Source organism: Gorilla gorilla, chromosome 14 (assembly GCF_029281585.2).
Source record: "Gorilla gorilla gorilla isolate KB3781 chromosome 14, NHGRI_mGorGor1-v2.1_pri, whole genome shotgun sequence".
Classification (NCBI taxonomy): Eukaryota; Metazoa; Chordata; class Mammalia; order Primates; family Hominidae; genus Gorilla; species Gorilla gorilla.
In genome coordinates, this window is record NC_073238.2 from 72,509,922 (window position 1) to 72,525,419 (window position 15,498).

Here is a 15,498-nt window from a genome sequence, read left to right on the forward strand (position 1 = left end):
AGGAAGCTGTGTCAGGTTTGGGAAAGCTATCACTGCGTATCACAGTTTTGAGGCTCAAGTCGGGGGGCTGTGCAATGTCTTGATTTTTCCGGGTTTCTTGGGAATGTTTTCAGTAAACAAACTCAGGGAACTTTCAAACTATTAAGGTTGGAGGAAATCGATATACTCTGTACCTTTTCCTAACATATTTCAATAATTAGAAAATACAGTTAAAAACTCTTCAATTACCTGCATTAAAAAATGAGTTAGGGAAGAGGCGAAGATGATATGCGAAGAAGGCAGATCAGAATTACTGCCATCTTTCCTGATTGGCATCCTGGCCTCTGAACGATATTAATTAACATTTTCTATTTTAGCATAAATGCATTCTTTTCTTCATTAGACAACATTCTGACTCTAGTACCAAACTCAATGATATGACTTTGAAATATTGGTGTCCCTGGGTTCAAATAACAAAAATACAGCAAATATTCAGACTTTGAAAATAACTCAATAAGAGAAAGAGGATCTGTCTGGGACTAAAGTGTTTGACTATAAACTTAAAACTGTAGAAACTGGCAAGCAAAAGACTCTCCCCTGAACCTTGATGAAAAGTATTGTCTTGCATTCTATTTGTGGGAAAGACTCCTGCTTTATAACATGTCCTAAGTAAAATAATTAAACAGGAATCCCTAATAAATTTAAAAGAAAAAGTAATATGCATTATTTTGCAGGAAATTGGGTTGTATATGGTTATATATTCTGTGCTGCTGAGACATGTGAATGCTTAGCTGGAAAGGTAATTTACAAAAAAAATTGTCTACCTATCAAAATGGAGGGAGTTCTGAAGTTGTTTAAATCAAAACAGCATAAAAAATAAGTTCATCCACCACATCTAACCATATTCAGGATTATATTTAATACACATACACACATATATATAAATATATATATGTGTGTGTATCTATCTATCTATCTATCTATCTATCTATCTATCTATCATCTATTATATACAGGTTGAGTACCCCTTATCCAAATTCTTAGGATGAGAAGTGTTTTGGATTTTGGATGATTTTCAAATTTCAGAATATTTGCATATACATAATGAGATATGCTGCAGATGAGACACAAGTCTAAAAACAAAATTCATTTATGTTTCATGTGAACCTTGTACATGTAGCCTGAATATAATTGTATACAATATTTTTAATAATTTTGTGCATGAAACAAAATTTGTTTTAAATAAGTATGTAATTTTTCAGTTGTAGCATCCTGTTAGCACCCAAAAAGTTTTAGATTTTGGACCATTTCAGATTTCGTATTTTCGGATTAGGGATGCCAACCTGTATGTGTGTGTATATAGCTAGCTAGCTAGCTAGCTAGATAGATATTCCTATGTGTGTCTGTATGTGAATATATGTACATATAATTATGAGTGCATAAAAATTAAGTAATAATTGCACCATAGTATAATAATATATACTTCTCAAATAAATTCTTTAACATAGCTACAGATGGTGATAGGGTGCCTTTTAAGAATTTTCAGAGTTTTATTCTTAACTCTTTTTCTTCTTTAAATGTGCACTCCTTTAAGAAAAATAAGCTTTTTATTTTCTGATTAAAAGGAAATATATTGGGTTGCATTTTGAAAAGAGCAAGATCTGTCTGCATTTTCATGTGACTGTCAAGAGCCTACGTTTTCTTCTCTAAGATCAGTGTTTATAAATCACTTGCTTTCTAAGCAAGCACTTAACAGACATCATATCTCAAAACATCACAATATTCCTGTAAGGGTAAAAAGGAGCAAATTGCATTCTTCTCACTGATCAGAATCTGAGGTGTTTGGTTGAATTCCTGAAACATGGCAATGCCTGGCTCAAATCACACAGTGAACTTAGAGCAAAAATTATAACCAAGGGCACAGCACTCTCACTACTGTGGTTGCAGCTGTTTTCTCAGTGAAATTGAATGTCCTTTTCCTCTTCTAAGGGTGCACAGGAGAAGGAACATTTATGATAAAATAGGTACATATTTCTTCTATTGATACCCTTGCAGGTAAATGCGAATTTCATGTGCATGCTTGAATCTCCCAGTTAGATTGAAGCCACTCACAGCCTAAACAAATTAAAAACATTCACCATATTTCTGCTCTAATTTTATTTTTCAAAAGCTCTCTTTCTACCTGAGTCAACTGTCAGCAACAAAGATGACAAACTATTTTTCTTTTGTTTGGTCACCCTCAATATATACCCATAATCATGTACAGAATTTTTTTCCGGAACATTATGACATTTCCATGTGATTTGTTTTCTGGGTAAAAGGACTATTTTATTATGAAAAGTGTTACTTCCAGGCTTTGTAATATTAATGCCTAATGTCATATATGGTTGTTTGGACATTGTAGTGAAGGCTTCTTACAGCTGCCCTGAGTGTTTATTGTCAGCTGTGAATTAATCTGCTGTTATAATGTGACATGTTCAGTAAAATGACGCAGATCATTTGCTTGTTTGGGGTCTCTGCTAAAACAATATAAGATAAATAAAAATAATTCTTCCCATTCCAAGATGTTCCTAAACCTTGTGAGTATCCAAATAAATAAAGTATTGACTGAAATCCCACTTAACTACATACTATGATGATATTTAACATTTGTCAAAGCTTATTGTAAAAACAGTTTTTTCACAGGATGGTGGATTAGAGGCTTTTAGTGTGCCTCAGACACCTGGAAATTGCAAAATACTGCATGAAGATGAACTCTGAGTTTTCATTCAAGAAGGAAAATGGGAAGCCACCAGAATTGTGAAGGATACCCCAGACCCCAGAGAGTAGAGCAATAGCATCCAGCCCCCACGACAATGTCTGGCTGATAAAAGTGAGTGGAAGCCCAGTACATGAGAGAGGCAGGGAGCCTCCCTCTGTGACTCACCTTTTCACTGGGGACCCAAGCAACTCATGGGAGAGCAATTTGTTTCTCCCAGACCCTGGAGCTAACTTGAAGAGAGGCTTGTAGATACTGTGAGGGAAAAACAAGGGGAAAAGCTGCAGAGTTTTTCCCTGACCTGGGACTGAGCAGGACATCCTGTTAAATTTGAGTGCATGCAATGTCAGTCATTCTTAGTGATCCAACAATGTGGCTACTCAGGCATTTTAGTCACCAGCCAGAGATTGAACCACCTGCTCTGGAGTGGGGTAGGGGCCTCTACAGCCAGAACTGTGGAAAGTGCCTCAGCAGTAGGTGGGGAGGGAGGAGAGCTGCTACAGCTACAGTTTCTCCTGGGTGCCAAGACTAGGAGCAAGGGGCCAGCTTGCTGACCCAGAACCAGCTGGTGTGGTGTGTGCCATTGTTGCGTGTCCCAGCCTGCTCCTCTGAGATTGTGATGCAGCAGAACCCTTTCTGCTCTATCCCCAGGCAGACATCCAAATATTTGGAGCACTTGCTTGACTAGATCACCATCCAGAGCTGCTCTAACCTTCCTGGGCATAGATCATAGTACAGTGGGGTTCTCTCTGCTCTATACTCAGGCATATCTCCAGGCATTCAGAGCACCTACTCAACTGGATCAGCAGCCTGACCTGCTCCATCCTTCCTGTGCAGAGATCCTGGTACAGGGAGGTCCTCTCTGCTTTGCACCCAGGCAGATCCCAGGCATTTGCCTGGAACAGAAGCCCGAGTCACCCCACCCTTCCTATGTAGAGATTCTGCTGTGGGGCGGGTGGTGGGGGGGCTCTCTGCTACACACCCAGGCAGATCTCCAGGCATTCAGAGAACCTGCTTGCTGGGTTCAGCAGCCTGAGTCACCCTACCCTCCTGTGCAGAGATCTTGGGGCAGAGGCCCCTCTCTGATCCCTAGGTAGATCTCCAGGTCTCTTGAGCAACTACTCTTCTGGATTAGGAGTTCAGGCCAACCCCATATTCCCATGCAGATAATTTAGGGCCAATGGGGGTTTTCAAGCTCCATGCCTAGGCACACCTTTGGGCACCTGGTGGCCACCCACTGGATTCTCCCTTAGTGCTGGTGCTCGTTTGCCACCTGGTGAACTCTAGGTGGAGAGGATCTGCCCAGTCTGGCCCCACTCATTATAGCCTTGCCCCCACTCCCTCACCCAGGGCTGAGCAAGGAGCTCAGACCACTGTGCACTCCACAGATCAGCCCCTTGTCTGCAGCAACCAAAAGCTTCTCCTTGTAAATAAGGATCTAGAATATACCAATGTAGTGCAGCTGGCTCTTATCTGTAAGCACTAGCTACTGGCTTGTAAGTCTAACTGCTCAGCCCAATACAAACCTGCCAAAAGACATGCATAGGGCTATAGTGTTGCGGAAATCAGGAGACTGGAGAGACCAGCGTGGGGGAACAGGAGGATTTTATTTAGGTGGCCACTGGTTCAGCAGATTAATATCCAAAGGCTGGGCATTGAACAAAGACAGGGGTTGACTTTTATACATAGAGCTAAAAAGCGTTGGCCATCTAGTGACTCGAAACCCACAGGGCAGGTAAGCGAGCTTACAGAAGCAGAACAAAGGCGTTAATCATACTGTGACAGGTTTTGCAACAGGCTTTGCAACATGAGCTTATCTCACTTAAACATGTCTTGTGACTTTGCCATGCTACAGAAAGAAAAACAGGAACTTACAAAAACTTTTACAAACTTGCAGAAACAGTTACAAAAGTAGTTATGAGAACAGAGCAAAGAATGATAGTACGGGGAGAGATTTCCAAAGAGGGAAACTGATAAGGAGAACTTGCTTTTCCCATCCTTGCACCTGGAGTCTATTCCTTTGGGTCCCCTGCCTTGCCTTGCAGATAATGTTATCATAGCTCTAGCAGGACTTTGGAGTGAGTCAGCCTGGTCAAGGCTGTTTTCCCTTTGCTTGTTTTTCTTTTTATATTTCCTGCTTCAATAGAGGCAAAACAAAAATACCCTACCCAGCATTCTCTACAGCCACAACATCTAGTGGGTAGGAGGAAGAGCAAGGAAAAGAAAAAATAATAATATAGAAAATGAAAGAAAATTAAAAACTCCTAACTGCATAAAAATAGTTATAAAATTAGAAGTGCAAGTATCTCAAGATAAGACAGAACCAGCATAAGAATTCTGACACCATGAGAAATCTGAATGTATTGTCACCACAAAATTTCACTAGTTCTCCGGCAATGGTGTTTAAACAAAATGGAAACTCAGAAATTACAGATAAACAATTCAAAGCATGGACTGCAGGTAAGCACAATGAGATTCAAGACAAGGTTGAAAATCAACACAAAGAAACTTCCAAAGCAATCCAGGAAATAAAGAAGACATAAACATCTCAAAAAGAAAACAATTGGAGCTTCTGGAATTTGAAAGCTCACTTAGGGAATTTCTTTCTCTTTTTGAGACAGGGTCTGGCTCTGTCACTCAGGCTGGAATTTCGTGGCATGATTTGGCTCACTGCAACCTTTGCCTTCTGCATTCAAGCCAACCTTCCACCTCATCCTCCCAAGTAGCTGGGACTACAGGTGTGTGTCACCATGCCCAGCTAATTTTTTTCATATTTTTTGTGGAGATGGGGTTTTGTCATGTTTCCCAGGTTGGTCTCCAACTTGTGAGCCCAATCTGTCTGCCTGCCTTGACCTCCCAAATACTGGGATTACAGATGTTAACCACTGTGCCCAGCCTAGGAATTTAAAAATACAATTGAAAGCTTTATCAATATAACTGACCAAGCAGAAGAAAAAATTTCAGAGCTTGAAGACCAGTCTCTTGAACTAACTCAGTCAGACAAAAATAAAGAAAAAAAGAATTTAAAAAAATGAATAAATCTTCAAGATATATGGCCTTATGTAAAGTGACCAAACCTAGAATTTGTTGGCGTTCCTGTTAGAAAAGGAGAAAATGTAAACAATCTGGAAAACATATTTGAGGGAATAATGAATAAAATTTTCCCAATCTTGCTAAAGAGATAGACATCCAGAAACAAGAAATCCAGAGAACATCTGTGAGGTGCTATTCAAAATGAGCATCATCAAAGCATATAGTCACCCAACTGTCTAAGGTCAACACTGAACAAAAAATCTTAAAGGCAGCTAGAGAGAAAAGTCAGATCATGGTCAAAGAGATCTCAATCAGTCCAACAGTGAACTTCTAGCAGAAATCTTGCAAGCCAGGAAAGATTGAGGTACTATTTTGAGGATTCTTAATTAAAAAAACAAAAAGAAATTCTATACAAGAATTTCATGTCCCCCAACTGAGCTCCATAAGCAAATGAGAAGTAAAATATTTTCCAGAGAAGGAAGTGCTAAGGGAATTTGTTACCACTAGACCTGTATTATAAGAGATGCTTAAGGAAGTTCTAAACATGGAAATGAAAGACCAATACCAGCTACCATGAAACACACTTAAATACATAGTTCACATATCCTATAAAGCAGTGGTCCCCAACCTTTTTGGCACCAGGGACTAGTTTTGTGGAAGACAGTTTTTTCATGGACTGAGGTGGGTGGATGGTTTTGGGATGATTCAAGTATATTACATTTATTGTGCACTTTACTTCTATTATTATTACACTATAATATATGGAAATAATTATAGAACTCATTATAATGCACAATCAGTGGGAGCCCTGAGCATGTTTTCCTGCAAGTAGATGGTCCCGTCTGGGGACAATGGGAGACAGTGACAGATCATCAGGCATTAGATTTTCATTAGGAGCACACAACCTAGATCCCTCACATGTGCATTTCACAATAGGGTTTGTGCGCCAATGAGAATCTGATGCCGCTGCTGATCTCACAGGAGTTGGAGCTCAGGCAGTAATGCAAGCAATGGAGAGTGGCTGTAAATACAGATGAAGCTCACCTGCTGCTCATCTACTGTTGTGCAGCTCAGTTCCTAACAGGCCACAGACCAGTATTAGTCCATGGCCTGGGGGTTGGGGACCCCTGCTATAAAGCAACCACATAATAGAAACTACAAAGAATCCAGCTAATAACTTCAAAATGGGATCAAAAATCTCACATATCAATATTAATCTTGAATATAAATAACCTAAATGTCCCACTTAAATGGTATAGAGTGGCAAGTTAGATAAATAAACAAGACCCTTCTATCTACTGTCTTCAAAAGACCACTCTCACATGCAACAGCACTCATAGGCTCAAAGTAATGGGTTGGAGAAAGATTCATCATGCAAATGGAGAACAAAGAAGAGCAGGGGTTGCTACTTTTATATCAGATAAAACAGGCTTTAAACCAACAACAGTAAAAAAGGACAAAGAAGGGAATTACATGATGATAAAGGGTTCAATTCAACAAAGAGACTTGACTATTTTAAATATATATGCTCCCAATATTGGAACACCCAGATTCATAAAACAAGTACTTCTAGACCTACAAAAAATCATAGACAACAACACAGTAATAGCAAGGGACTTCAACACCCCACTGTCAGCATTGGACAGATCATTGAGGCAGAAGACTAACAAAAAAATTGTGAACTTAAACTCAACACTTGACCAATTGGACTTAACAGACAGCTATACAATACACTGCCCATCAACCACAGAATATACAATCTTCTCATCTGCATATGAAAGATGATACTCTTTTATTGAATGCATGCTTGGCCATAAAGCAAGTCTTAATACATTAAAAAATTGAAATAATACCAATCACACTCTTGAAATACAGTGGAATAAGAATGTAAATCAATACCAAGAAGATGTCTCAAAACCACATAATTATATGGAAACCCACAACCTCCCAAGATTGAATCAGGAAGAAATTGAAGCCATGAACAGATAAATTTCAAGTTCTGAAATTGAATCAATAATAATAATAATAATAATAATAATAACCTGCTAACCAGAAAATAAGATAAAAATCACTGGACCAAATAGATTCACAGCCAAATTCTACCAGATGTACAAAAAGAACTGGTACCAATTCTACTGAAACTATTTCAAAAAAATTGAGGAACAGGACTCATTCTTAACTCATCCTATGAAGCCAGCATCACGCTGATACCAAAACCTGGAAAAAACACAATAAAAAAAAAGAAATTACGGGCCAATATCCCTGATTACCATAGACATTAAAATCCTCAACAAAATACTAGCAAACTGAATCCAATAGCACATCAAAAAATTAATTCACTATAATCAACTGGGCTTCATCCCTGGGATACAAGCTTATTTCAACATACACAAATCAATTAATGTAATTCACCTGAATTAAAAACAAAAGCCATGTGATCATCTCAATAGACACAGAAAAGGTTTTTGATAAAATCCAATATCCCTTCACAATAAATGCCTTCAAGAAACTAGGTATTGAAGGAATATACCTTAAAATAGTAAGAGCAATCTATGACAAACCCACAGCCAACATTATACTGAATAGGCAAAAACTAGTAGCACTTTCCTTGAGAATTGGAACAAGACAAAGATGCCCACTTTCACCACTCCTATTCAACATAGTATTGGAACTGGTAGCCAAAGAAATCAGCCAAGAGAAAGAACTAAAATGCATCCAAGTAGGAAAAGAAGAACTCAAACTATCTCTCTTCATTGAGGACATGATTCTATATCTAGAAAACCCTAAAGAGTCCATCAAAAGACTACTGGAACTGTTAAATGACTTCAGTAATGTTTCAGGATAGAAAAATTAGTAGCATTTCTATACACCAGTAACATTCAAGCTGAGAGCCAAATCAAAAACACAATCCCATTTACAATAGCCATACACAAAAATAAAATACCTAGGAATACATCTAACCAAGTAGATGAAAGTTCTCTACAAGGAGAACTGCAGAACACTGCTAAAAGAAATAATATATTACACAAACAAATGGAAAAACATTCCATACTCACGGATTTAAATAATCAGTATTATTACTATGGATATTCTGTCCAAAGCAATCTACAAATTCAATGATATTTCTATCAAACTACCAACATCGTTCTTCACAGAACAACTATTCTAAAACTCATATGGAACAAAAAAAGAGCCCATAGCAATCATAAGCAAAGAGAACAAAGCCGGAGGCATCACATTACCTGACTTCAAATTCTATTATAAGGCTACAGTAATCCAAGCAGCATGGCACTGGTACAAAACCAGACAGATAGACCAATGGAGCAGAATACAGAACCCAGAAATACAGCTGCACACATACAGCCATCTGATCTTTGACAAAGTTGACAAAAATAAGCAACAGGGAAAGGATTCCCTAATCAATTAATGGATAGCTGGCTAGCCACATGCATAAGAAAGAGACCCCACCCTGACCTTTCACCATATACAAAAATTAACTCAATATGGATTAAAGATTTAAATATAAGACCTCAAACCATAAGCATCCTACAAGAAAACCTATGAAACAGCATTCTGGACCTCAGCCTTGGGAAATAATTTATGACTAAATCCTCAAAAGCAATTGCGACAAAAGCAAAAATTGACCAGTGGGTGCTATTAAACTAAAGAGTAAACAGATGACTTACAGAATGGGAAAAAATATTCCCAAATTATGCATCTGACAAAGGTCTAATATCCAAAGGAACTTAAACAATTGAACAAGCAATAAAAAAATAACCCCGTGGAAAATGTGCAGAAGTCCTGTTCACAACAGCAAAGACTTGGAACCAACCCAAATGTCCATCAATGATAGACTGGATAAAGAAAATGCGGCACATATACACCATGGAATACTACGCAGCCATAAAAAGGGATGAACTCATGTCCTTTGCAGAAACACTGATGAAGCTGGAAACCATCATTCTCAGCAAACTAACAGAAGAACAGAAAACTAACCAGTGCATGCTCTCACTCATAAGTGGGAGCTGAACAATGAGAACACATGGACACAGGGAGGGGAACAGCACACACCAGGGTCTGTTGGGGGGTGAGAGGGCGGGGGGGAGGGATAGCATTAGGAGAAATATCTAATGTAGATGACAGGTTGATGGGTGCAGCAAACCACCATGGCACGTGTATACCTGTGTAACAAACCTGCACATTCTGCAAATGTACTCCAGAACTTAAAGTATAATAAAAAATAAATAAATAAAAATGTGTAGAAGTCATGAACATTCACTTCTCAATAGAAGACATGCAAATGGCCCAAAAACATGAACAAATGCTCCACAACACTAATCATCAGAGAAATACAAATCAAAACCACAATGAGATACCATTTCACACTAGTCAGAAGGGCTATCATTAAAAAGTCAGAAAACAACAGATGCTGGTGAGGCTGCAGAGGAAAGGAAATGCTTCTATGCTGTCGGTAGGAATAAAAATTAGTTCAGCCACTGTAGAAAGCAGTTTGGAGATTTTTCAAAGAACTTAGAACTACCACTTGACTAGGTATATATCAAAAGAAAACAATTTGTTTTTATCAAAAAGACTCATGAACCTGCATGTTCATTGCAGCACTATTCGCAATGGCAAAGAGACAGAACCAACCTAGGTGCCTATTGATAGTAGACTAGAAACTAAAATAAAAGTTGAAAAATAAAAAAAGCTTATTGTAAATGATCCCTCCCACATTAGAAAGAATACAACTTTTTTGACGTTTATAAAAACCTGGTTTCTAGAGGAAACACTCATCCAGAATTTTTTTTTGATATCAATTTAAAGGTTTTTGTACATTTTCCAGAGTTCTAATATGTTAATGAGAACGTATGTGACCGTACAAGCTTGTTTCTATTTATCACTGTAACAAACTCAACATCTATGTGGGATTTAGTTCGTACCTTAAACAAGAAAACAGATTGTCAAATATTAAAATTATTTAAGGCATTGTGTTTATAATTTGACTCTGAGGGGTCACCTTAGAATCATACGTGTAGATTGGATGTGGGGGCAAACAGGCTGAGCTTCACCTCTCCCACCTCTTAGGAGGAGAGGCTCAGCTCTTGTTCTTTAAGATTTCATTTGAAAAAATGGGTTTGTGAATATAGGGGGAAAAAATTGTAAATTCATCTCCATTTATCCCTGGTTTGGGCTGCTTACTTTCGTTAAAACAGTTTGAATAAACTGGGCCCACATGAGAGATCTCTGTATTGGTACTATGAGACAATGAGGTATGATTAACCTCTTACTCTGAACATTGTTAGGAGAAGTAAATGAGAAAACGTTGAAAGGCTTTGGGAAAAGGTTATTCACGATTCCTTAAGTATTTGTCATGTACAGTGGATGGCTTACTAATAAACTCAGATCGTATGGCAATCATTTGTAAAAATTCTTAATGGAGAAATTCAAATATATATAATTGAAAAGTAAGATTAATCAAGTTGTTATATTCATTTTCATGGAGCATTTGACCATGTAGGTCCTTCAGCAAGTTACCTGCCTTTTCTAAGCCCCCATTGCTCATGAAAAAATAATCATACTATTAGCTTCAGGGGTGGTTTCAAGTATGAAATGAAATGACACCTGTGAAGCATGTAGCACAGTGCCTGGCACAGCAGGCAAGCTTACGTGCTCAATAAATGCTTATTGTTATTGTTGCTATTGTTATCATTTGCATTCATTTTGTAAGCCTGTCAGTAAATTCATCCCTGATTATTTATTGCCTGTGGGAAATGAGAAAATGCTTTAAACAGAGAAATAAAAATATGACTTTGAAAGGACTCAATCCTACTGTCTCTCTCTCTCTCAATTTTTTAAGCTTCTACTAAGATCATAACAAACCCATCTGAGTCATTATGATCTCACGAGAGGTATATGAGATGCTTCCATTGAAATTTTACTGAAATCTTATTGCAACCATTATGGTTCTTCCATTGAAATCATAATCATACGTTCTGAAGCCATCATGGTGTATTGTGTCAATGCATACTAAGGGAGTCCTCATGCACAGACCATTGACATGATAGACTATAACGGCTCTTTCAGAGCTGCTATGGTCCACTGTGTCAATGCATACTGAGAGAACCTTTAATGCACTGATCCGAGCCTGCAGAGTACTTCTCCACTCTGTGGAGGGGAGATATTCTTATGAATATTATGAATAAAAGTTAGTCGTTTGATTTTCATTCATTTCTAATAAGTCTCACAGTGATACAGTGATTAGTGTGCATCATGATATTGTAAGGTTCAGGTTTTAGGTAAGAATATGTAACAGTTGTCATCGTCCCATGATGCAAGACGATTTACTTCAAAAAGCAGCTGTCTGTATCAAAGACGAGAGCACCTTGTGGGGTTCATTGGTACATGCTTCAGTGTAACTTCCCAACTTAATCATATGAGAATCATTGCTGACCACTAATGAAAGCTGCAGAAAGCACTTTGTCATTACTTCTAAACAATATATCTGGGCATGTGATTTATTAATGAGAATTAAGGATTACAAAAGTGAAGTAGTTTCCTAAATTCATTTCTAACTGGAAAAGAGAAATTCAGATACATTTCCAGGCCACATTAAAAGTGGTAACTTTAAATAAAAAATATATTCATTCTACAGTCTTAATTATCCATCTATGACTATTTGAATCTCTTTCTTCACTGTAAAAGAAACCAAGTGTTGGATTGTACAAATGATCGTGCATATTGTACTGATTGTTAAATGTGCTTGCTTAAAGAAAAGCCACAGCCCGCCCCATTAAGTGTTATGTAACTAACCAAAATTATTGAACAATTAGAAAATCCAATTTGTCAGATAACTCTAAGACTTAATGTCCAGTGAACGTTAGATAATTAAAAAAATAATTTGCAGTGTTTTAACCCTTGCTTCTCTAAACCAGGATGGACTTTTTCAAAGTTTTTCTTTACATTCCATTGCTCTTTTCCACCGACGTATATTTCTTTCTCTTTTTTTTTTCCTTTCCCTTTCATTTCCAGATATATGGAGTATTTTTTTTTCATCTGCTTTCATCCTCTGCTGAATAAGGAACAATTCCTTTTAAAGTATTAACTGATAACCACATTTATTTAAGTAAGACATACTTGTTATTAATGTTTCAAAAATACAATACTTTTATATAGCAATAAAGACTTGAAACCCAACTCCTTAAACATTTCAAATAAATTAAAGACAAATTTCAGGTTTTAGAAAAAAAAGAAAAAACTCTTACAACCTGTGTCACAGAATTACTTTTATTTTTGTTTGAAAGGTTGACCATGACTATATTCACCAGTGCTCCAGGAGCATGTGAAAACAGACTGAAGATAGATTAATAATAAAAACAACAAAAATAGCTGACACACCTATGCCATTTTTTGTCCAGCTGCCCAATCAGATCCATTCTGCCGCTTCGCTGCTTTGCTCTGTGTCCTCATTGGTAAAGGACTAAGAGCTTTATCACTTTGACTTCATTGGCCTTTTGTATCCAATTGATTGCTGCCCACAGGAGGCATATGCAAGAAGTCAGAGGGAATGGAAGATAGTCAGCTATTTCTTTCTCTTCTCCTTATCTGCTTTAGCTCAGCAGTCTGGCAGTGCCTGCACTCTCCCACAACTATGGTATCAACAGCTTCAGCTGTCAGGCTGTGAGAAAGTATCAGGCCTGTGTGAAGCTTTGTGGCTTAGTTGGTTAAAGTGCCTGTGTAAAAAATGTCAGGCTTGTAGGTGGACATGGCTTCCTGCTGTTGCTGGTGCCTGAACTTCTCATCATGTATTGTTGTTTCCTTTGCATTGGGACACATACCTGTAAATGGTCCCATTGCTACATTTTATTTTTTCAGTTAAATCTTTTGAGTACAATTATCTTTCCTATTGAGACTATTATTTATTACTGTAAATGACACCGGGAATGGTCCCCAGAAACAAACTATCAAGATGGGTTTCTGGGAATGGGCTCTTCCTATATCTAATGAACACAAGTGACCTCCTTGCTGATGGGTGAGCAGAAGTGTTTTTGTCTGTGTTATTATAAAGGAATGCCTGAGGCCAGGTAATTTATAAAGAAAAGAGCTTATTTGGCTCACAGTTATTCAGGATATAAAAGGAACATCGTGCCAATATCTGCTTCGGATGAGGGCCTCAGGAAGCTTCTACTTATGATAGAAGGTGAAGGGAGCTGATGTGTGCAGAGATTGTATGATAAGATGAAGACAGAAAGGAGGGGGTGCCAGGCTCCTTTTAACAACTATGTCCTGAGGGAACTATTGCAGGAACTAATAGTGCGACAACTCACTCATTTCCATAAGGATGGCACCAAGACACTCATGAGGGATCCACCCCCATGACCAAAACACCTCCCACCAGGCCCCATCTCCAACACTGGGATCAAATTACAGCATGAAATTTGGTGGGACCAAACAAGTCCAACCAAACCATATCCAAACTGTAGCAAGTAAATGCTGAAGTTCCTGGTAAACAGTGACAGTGCATTACCCAAATGTTACACGAAAGTTATGAAATGAAGTATGTGCTGGTGGGGAGCTAGACTGTGGTTATGTTCCCTATTACAAAGATGATGAGTACAATGATTGTGGTACGGGAAGACACATTTTGAGTGTGGTAAAATCACAATAAGAAAAAGATAAGGTCTGTGCCTTGAAATTTCAATTCATGGCATGAATTAAAAAGCATAGAATTCCTATGGTAGTTGGTTCAGTTTTTACTTTGGGTTTCTCCGAAAGAACACTCAGACAAGAATGTGGGTTTAAGTAAACTCATTTGTAGTTTACTCTTTTGTCAGAGGTAGATTTCTTGTTTTGTATATAATCCCAGAAAGTGCAGTGAGAGAATGAAGAAGTAAAACAACTAATAAAATAAAGTATATAAAACATATGTTAATGAGCAGGTTACTTTGTGGACAATTAGGGTTCAATCTATTCGGGATTCTGTGGGAAACTTTACAGAACATTAACCATTCAATCTACATAGAATTATTTACCAGAGGGAAGAAAAACATGAAATATTTGATTTACAAATTCCCATCACATATTGGTTTAACACTCTGGGGGTTTTAAGTTCTTCTCACTTCCAGCTTGCCCCTCCTGGAAGTCTACCGTAGGGCAGAGAGCAATCAGTGCTTGCGTTAAGAAGCATTGACAGGCAAAAGAATTTCCACTGGAGTCAGAGATAATCTCTGGGATGTGCTGAGAGCAACTGGGGCAGTGCCCTGATAGCATCTGCTGTAGTTAAGTTATATATAATATTCATGTAGCCATAAGGCAGATAGAGGTAAAGATTAGGACTAAGTCCCAGTTTAATGGTTTGTAGAGTTGCAACTCCAATCAAATGCACAACTCACTAAGTCTTTTGTGCTAATGTGAAGGCACTGTCTGGGAATAAAAGAAAACCTAAATCATGAATTGGGGACTTCAGGCAGATACATGGGAAGTCTAAACCTCATCACATTCCAAAAATTTCCTTGCTGGTGAAGGAAGCTGTCTCCACCATCCCTACTATTTGAGATAAGTAGCCTTCCTTTGAAAAAAAAAATTATTTCAATGACGGCAATCTTCACAAGTCCCACAACCACCACACCTAATTACTTACAAGCCCATAATGACAGGCAAAGCTCAGCACTTCTTAGAGAGAACTGCAAAGTCTTTTCTGAGAAGAGATAGCTTATAGAGCAAAGAAATAG